This window comes from Armigeres subalbatus, chromosome 2, assembly GCF_024139115.2.
Source record: "Armigeres subalbatus isolate Guangzhou_Male chromosome 2, GZ_Asu_2, whole genome shotgun sequence".
Classification (NCBI taxonomy): domain Eukaryota; kingdom Metazoa; phylum Arthropoda; class Insecta; order Diptera; family Culicidae; genus Armigeres; species Armigeres subalbatus.
This window is the reverse complement of record NC_085140.1, coordinates 307539010-307555380: the sequence shown is the minus strand read 5'-3', so window position 1 is coordinate 307555380 and position 16371 is coordinate 307539010.

Here is a 16371-nt window from a genome sequence, read left to right as displayed (position 1 = left end):
GAGATTTATTATTACTTGCAAAAAGTATTTTGATCTGTAAAATGATACCGAAAAAGTATTTTTTCAACTCGGGAAGTTGAAACACGTGAGAGTTTTGAGAGGATTCACTACAGCTGATCGATATAGAGAGGAGTGGAATCAAACGCACGTACCAATCATGAAACTTCAATGCAGGCAGAGTTAAAAACAGGCATCCAATAATTGTATTTATGAATAATTGTGTAATAATATCAGGTAGTATGTACAGTACAAAGCAAGGAATTGCCTAGAATAAGTTTTACAATTGGCTTTCTTCGGTAGTGCGTTATGCATCATCCCCACCTAAAGCATTGTTCACGTTTTGGAAAAAAGTTTCTTTGAGAGTATCGCGAGAGCCAGAGCAACACAACTGCTATGGTTTCACTTGCAAATATGGTAAATATTTGGGAAATAAATGATTCATATAATAGTATTTTCGTTAGCATTGTGGGATCCGCTGGGTGAGTCCTCGTGACCTTCCATTTCTTGGTGGAATTCGATGACCGCTAAGACATCCGTCTTCCGCAAAGATAGGGTTGGGTGGTGCATATGGTACTCTGTTCACTTTTGTCTTTCTGCGCGATATCTTTCTGCAATAAAACAAATTCGTTTTTTTTTTGTTATAGATATCTACTTATTTGATCATAATGTCTATTCGCATATCCACTCAGATTTTTTTTTTTTTTTTTTTTTTTTTTTTTTGTATGAGGTTGTTCTTTTCTTTTGCGGCGCCATTTTTCTTTGCGGTAGCACTAGCTTTTTTTTTTTTTTGTGCTTTACTTGGCTTTACTTTCCTTTTTTTTGCGTATTCTATATTTTGGATTTTCTGAATCTATGTTAAGCCACACGTACTTTTTTTTTCGTTGCGCCATTTCAGCGGTAGCACTAGCTTTTATTTTGTGCTTTACTTGGCCTGAGCATCCGTTTTTTTTTTTTTTTTTTTTGGAGCCATTTTCTTTTAGCGGTAGCACTTGCTTTTATTTTGTGCTAAGGCGTGCCTAAGCAACCGTCTTTTTTTGCATTGCTTTGAAACGTTTTCTTTTGCTCCCATTTTCCGTGTTTCCTGCCGTTCAATGGTTTTTTTCATTTTCGTTTCCATTCCTTTTGCTAAAATGGTTCGTATGAACGCTATACATTTCTCCTGCCATTTTCTCGTACTTAACTCTTCGTTTCGACGAAATGCTATACATTTTGTTTAACTCTAAACTATACTCACCCTTGGGAAAGTTTCTCTGCGCCATTGTGGGATCCGCTGGGTGAGTCCTCGTGACCTTCCATTTCTTGGTGGAATTCGATGACCGCTAAGACATCCGTCTTCCGCAAAGATAGTCTAAAGAATGCCTCTGGTTTTCGCCTGCATGGCGTGTGTGCTGAATGAGCACATATACATTTATATTTTGTTCTCACATATACACTCATACCGATTTGTATGAATTTCCAAAATGTTCAAATGTTTGCGTTCAGCGGCGTTACGCTTCCGGTAAAAGATAACGCTGCTGTAATATGACAGTGATGCCAAAATGTCTTAACGATCCTGTTATTGTGGATATTAAATAACAGGATACAACTCAGTTCATTTTTTTTTTGCATTTGTGCTGCGTAATGAATAATTGATTCTATCCCATTTACTACAAGCATGTCCTTGGTAAGCGTGCTATTGGGATAATCTGAAGCGCACTCTCACAATCAGTATGGTAGTATTTTACATGCAACCAATTGAATTCACGCTCAATAAGATGATTTGATTTTCTCTATTTGCTTGCATGCTGCCTTTATTCAACGCAAGCAAAATTACTGGTACTATAAACAGCAACCCATCTTTATCTCTCGTATGTTCGAAATCAACAATCACTCATCCCAAGTGGGCTGAAAAATTATCCACCTGATAGGGACAAGGATGCCGACATTTTGTCCATTTCTCTCGAGACTTTCGCTGGTTTTAATGAGATATTGCGGACATTCATCGTCGTTTTTTGCTATTTGGCGTCAAAACCAAATGTAAGCAAGCCGGCTGGTGGAATAATTCTGGTTGGAAATGCAATATATAAATATTTATAACGATAAATGTGCTCAACCGTAGCATAATGGGCCAAGGTTTGAGCCGTTACCCCTACATGTTCCCAAATCGATCATGTTTTGGTGGACGGTCGACATTTCTCATATGTATATGTCACAGATGTGAGGACCTTCTGAGAATCAAATATCGACTCTGATCACTATCTGGTGATATGAGATATTGTTTTATATTGTTTTTATATTGTTTTATATTTATCTAACGCAAGGTAGAATAATCAATATCTTATATAGCGATATACTTGTTTCTTTGTACATTTGATTGATTCTTTTCCTCTTTTCCTTGTTTTTCGAAATTTCATACCTATAGTAAACAATTTGTGATCTGAGTTAACGTGTGTCTAATTTCCAGTTATATATGTGATTCTGTAGTCGGTCATAATGGGTGTTAAAACATGATCTATCTGACTTTGTCTGCTGCCACTTCTCCATGTGATTGTAGCACCTTTTCCTTTCTTTGAAGATACATTTTTTCAGTCTAGCAGTAGTGTGAATGAAGGTTTTAAAAATCTCTCCATTGTCATTACAATTATTATGACCTAGGAGTTTACCTATCCATTTCATATCTTCCTGGTTCAGATCTTTTGATCCTAACTGAGTATTAAAGTCTCCAAGTACTATGAGATGCTTTCGGTCTTTGCTGTTAGCTATCCATTCACTTAATTTACTAAGAAAAGTACTCTGTTTTACATTTGGCCAATTTATATTGATAATAATCAGGATATAATGGTTAATTCTGATTGTACACCACAGAATTCTTTTTCTAATTTATTCCATACTCAGTATTTTAATATTTGTATTTTTTTTCCTCCTCCAATTCTCTAGTTTTGTTCAAATGATTGTCGCTCACTTTCCATATATAATTTGTTGAATCAAACTCGTCTCCTGATATATCAACAATGTGGACATTGAGTATTTTTTTTCATTTTTCTAAATTTCTACAACCTTTCGGTTTTCTACTGAATTGATAATATCTACTTCAACTGGTTGATCTAGAATTTAGTGTCGAACCAGAAAATGAAATATAATTGGAACGAACTTACAGTTTTGGCTGTTAATGCATCCATATTCCCGTCTCTTGCTTACGCTCCTAAGCCATCAATAAAGGAACGAGTAATCAGCAATAGTACTTTATCCAAACTGGTAAAGAACTTGAAGTTTTAGCCCTACGGAAAGAACTATTTCCACAACATAATGGAAAACATGAATGACACCAACACACCAAATCCCTCCACTTAGTCACAATTTACATTAATATATTTGTAAAAAAATTATCCTAAGTTTGGACGGTAATGAAAACAAAGAACGAAATTGAAAAACTTGACGGTAAAATTATCCAAAACCGCGTAAATCCCAAAAAAACGCGTAAAAAACGACTTCACTTAAAATCGATTTTTCGTGGTTTTCACGTGTTTCCTAACCTATTTGAAAACCGCATAAAAAAGACTTTTGAAAAAATTCGCGTAGAAATCCGCGTAAATCCCGAAAATCGCGTAAAAAACGACTTTTAATAAAAATCGGTTTTTCGCTATTTTTACGCGTAACCAAAGGTCTATCACCCTGTTTCAAATGTGGTGCATGCTCCTTGTGCTACATAGAATAGAAGGTGTACAAAGCATAACTTCACGGCCAACCAAGAAATGATCTACATGCGTAATAAAAGGTCTGTCGACCTATTTCAAATATGGTGCATGCTCTTTGTGGTACATATAATAGAATGTGTATGAAGAATAGCTTCTTAGCCATCCAAGAAATTCCTGCATTGGAATTGGAATTGGAAATTGCCTCGACTTCCCTGGGCATAAAAGTATCAGCCTCATGATACACGAATGCAAAAAATGGTATCTTGGCTTAGAAACCTAGCAGTTAATAACTGTGGAAGTTCTGAATGAACACTAAGCTGCGAGGCGGCTCTGTCCAAAGTATGGGGATGTAATGCCAATAAGAAGAAAAAGAAGGTCTTTAGATCTACACGTGTAACCAAAGGTCCGACGACCTGTTTCAAATATGGTGCATGCTCTTTGTGCTACATATAATAGAATTGGTACGAAATATATCTTTTTGGCCATACAAGGAATTACAGGAGTAGAGCATTTTGATTTACACGCGTAACCAAAGGTTTATCGATCTCTTTCAAATATGCTCCTTGTGGAACATAGATTAGAACATATACACAGCATCCAGCATTTTACGAGCGCTAATGGCCGCCACAATCCAACTCAGTTTTTGGTAGGGTGGAAACAGTTTGAAGTTTGGCTTGTGTCGTATGACACAAAAACGATAAGTTTTCATCATCATGATGATGATGATCGCTGCGGTGTCATACACGGTTAGATAAAAGTGCCTAATATTAGGTACTTTTCAATCAAATCTAGGGTTCAGTGTGGGAACCCAAAATTAAGTATTTTTTTCTTGAAATTAAGTAAAATTCACTTAATATTAAGTAAAATATATTTAATTTTAAATAGTAACTAACCAAAAGTTAGGTAAATTTCACTCAACTTTTGTAAACATGAAATTACTCAACGTTGAGTTCACACACTTTTATGCCCTTGTTGAGTGGTTTTGCTCTTCATTTTATGACAACAAAGGGAAGAGGCAGGGAGATGCAAGAGAAAAAAAGTACCTAAAATTAGGTACTTTTTTCTAACCGTGTACGACACAAGCCAAACGTCAAATCGAATGCATCCTACCAAAATGTGAGTTAAATTGTGGCGGCCATTACCAAAAGATATTTTAGTTACTAGATAAAGATTGTCGCTGTCGTCGCTGTCCGGAACATCTTTTGCTGGCGAGGATAGGGGAGCTAAATGTCAAAGAAGGAAAATCCATACGATTTGACAGGTATGTACCACACATGTTTCGGACAGCAGAACAAAGGGAACCGAAGCGACAATCTTTATCTAGTAACTAAAATATCTTTTCCATTACCGCACGTAAAATGCTGGATAACTTCTTGGCTATCCAAAAACGAGCAATGGGTAATGTTTTCAACATAACCGCGAGTAGACGTAGGACTTGTATAAACGTAACGTATTTACATTTAACTTTTAACTTTTGGATCTATGGAGTTTGATTATAGGTATTGATATTGGAAACGACAACTTCCATGCTGTGTAGAATTATTAGCAATTTGTTTATTCAAAACTTCTGGAAATAAAACTAATAATTAAATACATAACTAGAATTGCTTTGTTTCTAACTATTAAGCCCTTATTTACTCAAGCAAATGTAGGGCATTTATAGATTTCTTATTGATGATAGTATTTGAAGTTTATAAATTCTATTTATAAAATTTTCAGTCTTGGGCAAAATGTGCCATTTTAGGGGAACTGTCCCGTTTTCCAAACAAAGAAATACAGCACCAATTTCGTTACTTCTCTTTGCTAACATGCGTGCTTACTGCTGAAAAAAATACAACAATAAGAAACAAGTCAAGGAGCAGTAACCCTACTGAAATAGAGGAGGTACTGCTAATACGTCAACGAAAACTTATTTAATGTTTTGATTCCAAACTCCAAGTTTACGTCAAGTTCAATAATACAATTTTTCTGAAAATTAAAAACAAAGAATAAGATAAAGTTTATTCAAATATTCTTCTGGAAATTATTTTTTGCGGACTTTTTTAAAACATTTACATGTAATACAGCGAAATTTTCTAATCTAAAATGGATATTAACACTATTGCTGATTGTGCATCTTTAATTGCTAATGCCTTCTGCAAATAAATGAAAGTAATTATTTCAATCAAATTTTCATTTTCATCCAAGAAGTTGATTTTTTTTTTGCTGGGGAATCAGAACTGTTATAGTATAACCATGTTTTAATGTACGTGTCGTTTAGTACCAAGCACAGCTTAACATATGGTCAGTCATATGACATGACTCGTACCCATACTGGGATCATGTGGATTATGAAACCAATCACCTGGATGAGCAGACCAAATCTCTCTAATTTTATTCTTCTTCATTCACTCATCGGCCTCTAGTCGTGAACTCCGAGCGATGCGATGGGCGATTGCATCCATCGCAACCGACACCCCTGCATCCGACCATCATCAATCACAGAATGACAAAAAAATGCGCCCACTTCTTTCATACATATTCGCAGACCCACCGGCAGTTCTACCGCTGTTGACTGCATGCTGTCGCTGTGTAGGTAAACACAGCGAAGGAAACGAAAAATGCGCGAAACGTCAGTACGCGCTGCTGTCACAAATTGTAATGACTCGCACACGACAGCCACTGCTTCTTTTATACACAAAGAAAATCTTGCGGTAGACCCGAAGGCCCGTGACATACCGCATTCTGATGTCCGTGTTAGAAATGCACGGGATTGGTTACATACAAATTTTTTACTGGTTTTGACATAAATTGAAATTTTCAATAGCTTATCGTAAATAATCTAAAGTTTCATTGAAATAGGCAAAATGGTGGTAAGTGTCCGAGTCGATTCATATATGAATCTTAAAAATCCATCGAAAGAAAAAGGCGCTAGTAACGTCCAAAATCTTCCCTTCCAGCGTAACGCTCTCGATTTCCAAAAATCTAAATGACACCCAGTATAGTAAAGAAAGACGTAAGTCCTACGTCAAAAAAATCTTTGAGTAAGGCCTTTAGATCTACACGCGTAGCCAAAGGTCTGTTGCCCTATTCAAAATGTGGTGCATGCTCCTTATTGTAGATGAAACAGAATGTATTCACAACATAACTTCTTGGCTATCCAAAAAAAATCCTTGAGTAAGGCCCCAAACACAATACAACAGAACGGCGACGGAAACGGAAAATTTGACAGTTAGCCCATATATTTTCTGTCAAATTTGCCGTTTCCGTCGCCGTTCCGTTATATTGCGTTTGGGGCTTAAGGCTTTTAGATCTACACGCGTAACCAAAGGTCTGTCGACCTGTTTCAATTCCTGCAGCAAGACCTTTCGATCTACAAGCATAAGCAAAGGTCTGTCGACCTATTTCAAATATATTGCATGGTCCTTGTGGTTCATGGAATAAATTCCGAGATGCGCGTGAATATAGTCACGTAAATAACAACCTGAGTCAGGGACGTTGTACGGGTTGGACAGGACAGGTTTTCCTCTCTGATGGGAGACGGAGGTCCACCCATAACGTGATTACATGCCTGCTTTTTGCTGGTCCAGATGGACACTTTGGTGTCTTATCGCTTCCCTGCGCCTTGTGCCCTTCCACAATGACGACACAGGTTGCTACGGTCTGGGCCCGTAAAGTCTAATGGACGACCTTTGTACCGCACTGCTCTCTGACGGCAGAGACGACGTCGTACGCGTTCGTGACCACGTCACCTCACCTCACCTCACCTCGGCGCCGTCCCCTAAGATATCCTCCCGAGCAGCAGTCAGACAGAAATGGTTGCAGCAATTTGATTGTGTCTAAATCTGGTCACATATGAGTTGCAGCAACCTATGTGAAGCTTGTGTGCTGCTAGGGTTGGGCCAGTCGTCCCGCTAGCTTGCGCTCCACGTTTTAGCACCAAGATCATTTCACCAGTCTTGGTGCGTCTGACGCTTCGCGCGTCCTGTTCCAGCGCCGAAAGCTTTTCGGTCGCCTGCATCGACGTCGGCGTACTTATGCTTATCAGTTTTCACCAACAAGGCCTCTACTCTGTCCTTAACTTTCTTTGCGGGTCGAGATGCGCTCGACTTCCGCTTTGAGCTACTGACCAGCTGCCAGGGATTTTCGGTCGCTTGTGCCGATGGCACTGGCCGGCAGGTACCCTCTTGCGGCCCGGCGACTTGCGTCTGGTTGGTGCCTTTCGCCTTTTTGGGCCGAGAAGTCGTTTTCTCGGGTCAACGCCCTTCGGGCTCCACTACACCCCGATCTGCTCCGTCAAGACAACGTTTGGCCTACTGTTGCCTACTGTTTGGCTTTGCTCTGAGCATCTTTGCCGGTCTGCTATAAATGTAAATGTATTCGTAAGGATGGTGTCTGTAGCGTTTAGCAACCTAATATTTACATGATGCAACAATTATCGTTGCACCAAAAGGTTTTTTGTAGTTTACGTCGGTCGACCGTGTCTTCCGTTTTCTATTATTCATGCTGGCAGTAATGTTATGATTCAACTTTTTTCCAAGTACTAACTTGTAGAATAAAACCTTATTTTTATTTAGTTAGAAGCAATTTGAGGAACAAATCTCGAAATGCCGGAGATTGATAATCTACCTACTTACTGTAAAACTTTACATATAATTGCTATTAGTTGTAAGGAAATTTGGCTTTGACTTCGCGAATAGAGTGTGCTTGATGTCATCATTGAAACACAGTAAAAAATGGGATCACGACATCCTGGCTCAATTTGGCAATAAGCTATGAAAAACCCAACTTAATTCACCGAGTGGTGATACTGCCTTTCTCGCATTTAGCCAAGACACCAACCTTATATGGCACTTATATAGTTCGATTCCATTTTCTTAATAACTTTTGACGCATTCTTAATCCATTTTCTTAATAACTTTTGAACGCAATGGTTTATCGTTATCAAATTCAATAGTGATCAACAAGGCTTTGTCCCATGTCGAATGCAACTTGTTGCGAAAAAGTGGCTAATATTTTTCGGTTTTCGTGTGCACACACACACACATACACACGGACAGAAAGACATTTGTTCAGCTCGACGAGCTAAGTCGATTGGTATATAACATCATGGGTCTCCGAGACTTCTATAAATAGTTCGATTTTGGAGTGAAATGATAACCTTTCGGTACAACTTTGTTGTACGAGAAAGGCAACAATGGGGGTGTCAGTAAACTGGTTTTGCAAATACTGTAACCCACAGATCGGCGAAGACATAACACATAATATTATAATGTTTATGCCCTAACAGCTATCAAACGATACTCCAAACGAGAATAACATCACAATCTCAATAGAATATAGATACTTAACCAATAATAATACTCTTAATGCTTAATACTCTTCAACATTAAACTACTGGACAAGATATTCGCTACTCCATGCATTCCATTGTCTACAGGTTTGGTATTACAACTGACTAAATAATGGCAATGGAATGGAAATTGGTTGCGTGAGTTCGAACAGCTAGCGATGAGAACCGACCGGAAAGTTACTATTGCACCGGTTCCGATTCTACTTCAAATCTCCATCGAATGTGCACTGAATAAAGCGCAGATGGCACCTACAAGCGTTCGTCCTTAATGGCAATATATGCTCCGATGCTAACAACCGTTTGGGTGCATTGGTTTATTCGGTATTGTTTACACGGTTATGGCAGTGAACAAGCGCGTTCTGGGTATCCCCAGTTCAATCTTGTTGATGGATCCGTATCGGAGATATGGGAGATCGTCTAGCGTGCCGCGTTGTTATTGGAGACCGACTGCAGCAGTACGTTGCTGGTCGTCGTCTTCGTCGTATTCCAATTATATGTGATACAGTGTCAGCAGCACCGAGCTGCGAGCTATATTTAACATGGTACATAGATAGGATGATGCATGGTACCACAACATTGAATCAACAGTTTTATTATGTGTGCATTTACGATTTTCCATCATGCAAGAACTTATGCGATAGTGGGTGTGCTGGTAATTCTCCGAAATGTTATGGATTGGGAGGCAACAAAACTCATCCCGGGACTGCGACATTGCCGCCTCGCAGTTTAGTGTTCTTTAAGCACTTCCACAGTTATAAACTGCGAGGTTTCTAAGCCATGTTACCATTTTTGCATAATTGAATATCATGAGGCTAACACGATGATACTTTTATGCCCAGGAAAGTCGAGAAAATGTCCAACCCGAAAATTGCCTTGACCGGACCGGTAATCGAACCTTCGGCATGGTCTTGCTTTGTAACCACGCATCTCACCGAACGACAAAGGAAGGCCCACTCAGGAAAGGTAACGGGGGCAAAAAGCTTTGAACTCTAAAGTATGTATGTTGTAATAAATGAGTACCTTACTCACTCTGCCTGGAATATCTCACGATACCTTGAATGAAGGATTGAATCGACGTGCTTTAGACCTGAAGTATATTTGGATTATATTTTAACTGTAAGTAAATGGGATACGATTTGATTCATTGACTCATTCGATATATAAAAAGTAGAAACACAAGGGCGGTGGTAAAAAATTTCGAAATTCTTCAAGTAAAGCATAGGGCTTCGCTTTAAAATTTCCGGCATAATCAGTCAAGCGATAAATTAATTTAAAAAAATATAAGGCAATTTCAAATTCATTCCCTCGGAAATTTCTCCAGTAATTCTTCCGGAATTTCCAGGAAAAATCTCTTCCACAAATCTAGGACGAAAATTCAGCAATTTGCTTGGGAGTTTACGAGCGAATTGCTAAATGATGTATCAACGGAACTCCTAAAGGCATTTCCGACATTAAATTTGTCCAAACATATCTTTTTTTTTTTTTGGGGCGTAGAACCACTGCGTCCATTGAGTTGAACTTTTGTGGTATACCCCTGATTACTATTAACTATTCGCATCTTCTAGGTTGATCACCATTTGTCAAGTAAACAACCTAAGACGCGTATTTTCCCAGTCCGGTATAATTGAGTTAATAAAACCCACTACTGTTCCGATCAACACCACTGGGCTGACCACAACATCCCTGCAGAAGTATGTGACGTTGGTTCGAGAGACTGCGAAATTGATAACTCCAAACAATGAAGAGGCATGATATATTTGCAGACCCAAAGCAAAACAAAGCATATATAGGCATTCAAGGAACGTGGAAGTGTGTCGCAAAATTAAAATACGTCGAAAAGTTAAATTATATCCGATATTTAATACTACTTTATTAAGAATTTATTATATTCGTTACTATACAAGTAAGTTGCATTGAATTTGATAAAGATTTCTACTTAAAACTAACTTTTATCAAGTCGATGATAAAGTGGTGACCGGAGTAGTTCAGTTCTGCCGTGCAGTGATTAAAATAAATTAATTGAGTGTGAAAGTGATATAGTGCCGCATGAAAAAGATTTTCTTTGCGCGCCCATTAGTGCAGTGTAACGAAATAATCAAAAGACAAGTTTCGTCTGCTGGTTATTTTCGTTCAATTTTGGTTTTTACAGCCCCAGCCGCTGCTGGCGGCAGGTAACATTTTGAGCGTTTTTATTGTTTCTTTGTGTTTAGTGCTGTCTGCATGGTACCGTTTGTTTGCTGCGTAAGGCACAAGCGAGATGGTTGAGTGTAGTGAGTGTGGTATGGGGGTTCTGCCCAGTGATTTACCAATGAGTTGTTCTGGTTGTGGTTGCGCTAAAGTGTACCACTACAAGTGCACGTCCATAACCAAATCATTGGCGAAGCTGGTCACAGAGAACGTGAATGTTGTTTCCAAGTGTGATCATTGTTTGTCAAGCCAGTGTTGTGGCGAGCAGAATGTTTTGCTCTCGAATGTCCATAACCTCGAAGAAGAGATGAAGAAAATATCTTCGCTTTCCGATTCGATCAGTGGCATTCGAGATCACATTACTGCTCAGATGAACATCGCGTTGAAAGACGGATGGATCAATTGGGGAAAAGGGTACAAAACGCCCTCGATGATGCAATTGGTGGATTTCGGGATTTAATTGGAAGTGAGTTGGAAAATATGAAAGGTTCATTTTTTCAATTTAATGCGAACAATAAATTAGCTGCAATTAATGTTATGCAAGGTTCATCAAGCTCGACTTCGGAGTCGACAAAAAATCCCAGAGGCAAGAAGCGTAAAGTTCAGGAATATGCCGACGAGGCATCTGATGATGTAATTGAAGAAAAAATTAGTTTCGCGGAGGTTTTGAAGAAAAACACTGGGAATAGAAACAAAAATAGTAAGATCAGAAAAGAAAGTACAACCAATAATGAAGTAAAGGTTGCTCGTAAGACTCGCCCTGTCATAGTGATTAAGCCGAAAGAGTCCAATCAGGATAGCGATGTTACTCGCAGCTTTTTGAATTCTAAACTGGATCCTAAAACACACAAAATCAGTAACTTTAGGAACGGGAAAGACGGCTCTATAATTGCTGAGTGTGCAACAGGCTACAATATTGAAGTTGTGAAAATGACATTCAAAGCAAGTAAGGAGAAAGCTATAGTGCTGATGCTCCAACATCGGTGCCTAGATTGAAAGTGATGGGTATGAGTGATACATTTTCTTCGGATGACTTCATTCAGATCTTGAAAGATCAGAATGAAGACATCGCTATTAATGATGTCAAGGTCGTTAGGATGTATGAAAATCCACGTTTCAAGTACAACAAGTACAACGTGATAATTGAAGTCGATAAAGAGACTCACAGTTGTTTGTTGACCGCGAAAACGGTAAATATAAGGTTTGATCGGTGCCTTGTAGTTCCGGAAATTAGTATCTTGAGATGTTTTCAATGTGGAGAATTTGGGCACATGAGCACGGATTGCAAAAATAGCACTGCGTGCTCCAAGTGCAGCGAAAGTCACAGAACGTCCGATTGCACGTCAACTGTATTGAAATGTATTAATTGTGTAAAAATAAATAAAGAACGTAAAACTAACTTGGACGTTAACCATGGTGCATTTAGTACTGATTGTAAAGTTTTCAAACGGTTATTTGATCGAAAAAAGAGCAGCCTACGTTTCAATGAATAGCAACCAAGTTCCAGTAGCAATGTGAACCAATTCGATAGTTTGTACTTGAATATTGCTGGGTTATCCACAAACTACGTTGCTTTACGTAAGATTGTGGAAGATAAACGTCCATTTCTAGTATTCTTATCTGAAACGCATATTGTTGACATGGAAGCTTTTGATCAGTATAGTATTCCGGGATACAGTGTGGCTGCTTGCTTATCACATTCGAGACACACTGGCGGTGTTGCTATTTATGTCAAAGAATCAGTTCAGTTTCAGCTTCAATTAAACGAAGTCTGTGACGGAAACTGGTTCTTGGGCATTACAGTTGTTCGTGGCATGAAGACTGGTAATTATGCTGTTTTATACCATTCTCCCAGTTCAAGTGACCAGCGTTTTGTTGAAATTTTAGAGAACTGGTTGGAGATGTTCATTGACCCTAGTAAATTAAATATACTCGCTGGTGATTTTAATATCAATTGGTGTGACATCCATGATTCGAATCATTTGAAACGATTAGCAGATTTTTTCAATTTAAAGCAAAAAGTTGTTGAACATACGCGTATTTCCCGGCACAGTAGGACATTAATTGACCATGTTTATTCTAACTTTGATTCTATTAGTATAGAAAAAAATTGGAATTGAAAATAACCGATCATGAAACACTAGTGATTAACGTTGATGACAATAGTAGTAATTATAGCAATGTAATAAAATTAAAGTGCTGGAGGAAATATTCGAAACAAGCTGTTTCGGGCCTTGTCGAAAGAAGCGTGGATTTTCATTCAAATGCCGGTTCTTACTGATGTTCTTACTGATGTTTTAAAAACCTGTACCAATCAATTAGTTAAACACAAGTATGTATCTTTAAATAACTCGAACAGCTGGTACAATTTAAATCTATTGCGTCTGAGGCGTAAAAGAGATAAATTGTACAAAAAGTTTTGTAGAAGTAATAGTGATAATCATTGGAATAGGTATCAGGTGGCGCGGAACAAATATTCGCAAAATTTGAAAAGCACACGTTGCGAATACATTCAGAGGAAAATTGATCAACATCAAAACAACAGCAAAGAGTTATGGAAAATTTTAAAATCTTTAATGAAACCTAGTTCTTGTAAACCGCGGTCCATAACCTTTAATGGCACATTAGAGCAATCAGAAGACGTAATTGCAGATAGTTTTAATAAATATTTCGTAGAAAGTGTTTCATCAATTAACCAATCTATCGCATTAGTTGATGAATCCGACGAAATAAAGCAGCCGATTAATGTTAATTGCAGATTTGAAGGCTTTCACCCAATAACCATGGAAGAACTTAGGGAAATTTGTTTTAATATGGGAAAAACGGCTGGAGTAGATAATGTAAACGCAAATGTTATACAAGATTGCTTTGAAGTCATCGGACACAACTTGCTGGACCTTATTAATGAATCATTGCAAACTGGGCACGTGCCACAAGTTTGGAAGGAATCTCTTGTGATTCCTATACAAAAGTTGCTGGAACGATTAAAGCCGAAGAGTTTCGTCCCATCAACATGTTGCACACATTAGAGAAAATTTTAGAACTAGTTGTTAAAGGCCAGCTATTAACTTATTTGAATACCAATAGCTTGCTGATACCGGAACAATCGGGATATCGAGAAGGTCATTCTTGTGAAACCGCATTGAATTTGGTATTGGCAAAATGGAAAGAACAAATGGAGCGTAAAGATACGATTGTTGCTGTGTTTTTGGATCTGAAACGCGCTTTTGAGACAATTTCTCGGCCCTTGTTGTTGAAAACAATCAAGCGCTTTGGAATTTCGGGTTCTGCATACAAGTGGTTTGAAAGCTATTTGGCTGACAGAACTCAACGGACTGCCTTTAATGATTTTGTTTCGAGTCCCGTGGAGAACACTCTCGGCGTGCCACAGGGAAGTGTATTAGGGCCCATTTTATTTATTATGTACATCAATGACATGCGGCGAGTTTTACGATTTTGTGACATAAATCTTTTTGCTGATGATACCGTTATATTCATTGCAGCTAAGAATTTAGATGACGCCGTCCAACACTTGAATGAAGATTTACGTTCTCTAAGTAGATGGTTGAAATACAAACAGTTGAAATTAAATATTAGTAAAACCAAGTTCATGGTAATTTCACGGAATCGATTAAATGCAGACGTCTCTGTTGTAATGGATGATGATACGATTGATCGCGTGCGGGAAATTAAATATCTTGGCGTGATTATTGATGACAAGCTAAAATTTGGTACCCATATTGACAATGTCATCAAGAAAATTGCCAAGAAGTGCGGAATATTATGCCGATTGAAAAAAGATTTAACGATTGCTAGTAAAATATATTTGTATAAATCAATCATCTCCCCTCATCTCGACTTTTGCCCTTCCATCCTTTTTCTGGCTAGTGAAACACAAATATCGAGATTACAGCGTTTGCAAAATAAAATAATGCGTTTGATTTTGAGATGCAATAGGTTCACTTCCTCAACATTTTTGTTGGACGCCTTGCAGTGGCTATCAGTGAAGCAAAGAATTGTATATTTAACTATGGTGTTCATTTTTAAAGTAATTAATGGTTTGCTGCCTCGATATTTGTGTGATCGAATTGAAAGAGGAAGTGACATACATAGGTATAATACAAGACACGCGGATGAAGTAAGAACGCCTTTCTTTTTACATGGTGCTTCACAAAATTCATTGTTTTTCAAGGGTATAAATGTATTCAATTCGATGCCTACACAGATCAAACGTGCAGCAACACTAACACAGTTTAAGAGACAATGTATTTCACACATCAAAGCTGCTTTTTGAACGGCTGCTCGACAAGTTTTTATAATTGACTAACTTTAAATCTTGACGAAGTTGTGACCAACGGATGTTTAGGTGTAATCTGAATTATTTCTTATTTATTGAGGCATTAATTGACTACAACGATCGCCTCGATGATGATGATGGATTTTATATTGTTGACGTAATTTTAAATTGAATCTTTTTTTGTGTAGTCTACAAAAGTTTGAGCCTCGCGCGCACAAAACAGATATAAGTTATTTATAATTTATTCCAATCATTGACATTTTTGAGCTGTTTGCGTGATGGATGAAAGTGAATTTTGAATGACTAGTAATGAGTGGAAATAATGATTGGCCTTGGCTACCTGGTAGATTGTCTTTGTACGCGATAGAAGACGAACTTTTGATATCGACGGAGAGGTATCACAAGTTTAGGCGTTTTGTTGTCGAAACTCAAAATAAATGCTGAAAGATACTTCCGAGATGTAGAACGCGGTTTTGTTGATAAGACGTAAAGCGGTTCCTGGCGAAGCTTTTGAAATCTGTGCGAGAGGTATCACAAGTTTTGCATTTCTGTAGACCTCGAGGTATCACTACCGGTGTTTGCTAAGTGATGAATCAAAACTGCAGTTCATTTTTTTAAATTTAGTTTTTTGCTGTATAGCGATGGACAGTATTACAATTTATATCTGTAAAATAATCGGATCGTTTTTTTTTTGTTATTGGCAAATCTGATTAAATTGATCTTAATTAATTATCTAAAAGATAACTCGTCTAGCTCAAACCTTTGTAGGGGTATGTGGCGGGACCATCATCATCATCATCATCATCATCATCATCAACTAAATTGTGAAAAATAGGTACGACTCGAAATTCAGGTTAGGCTATATGCAAAGTACACAGCAT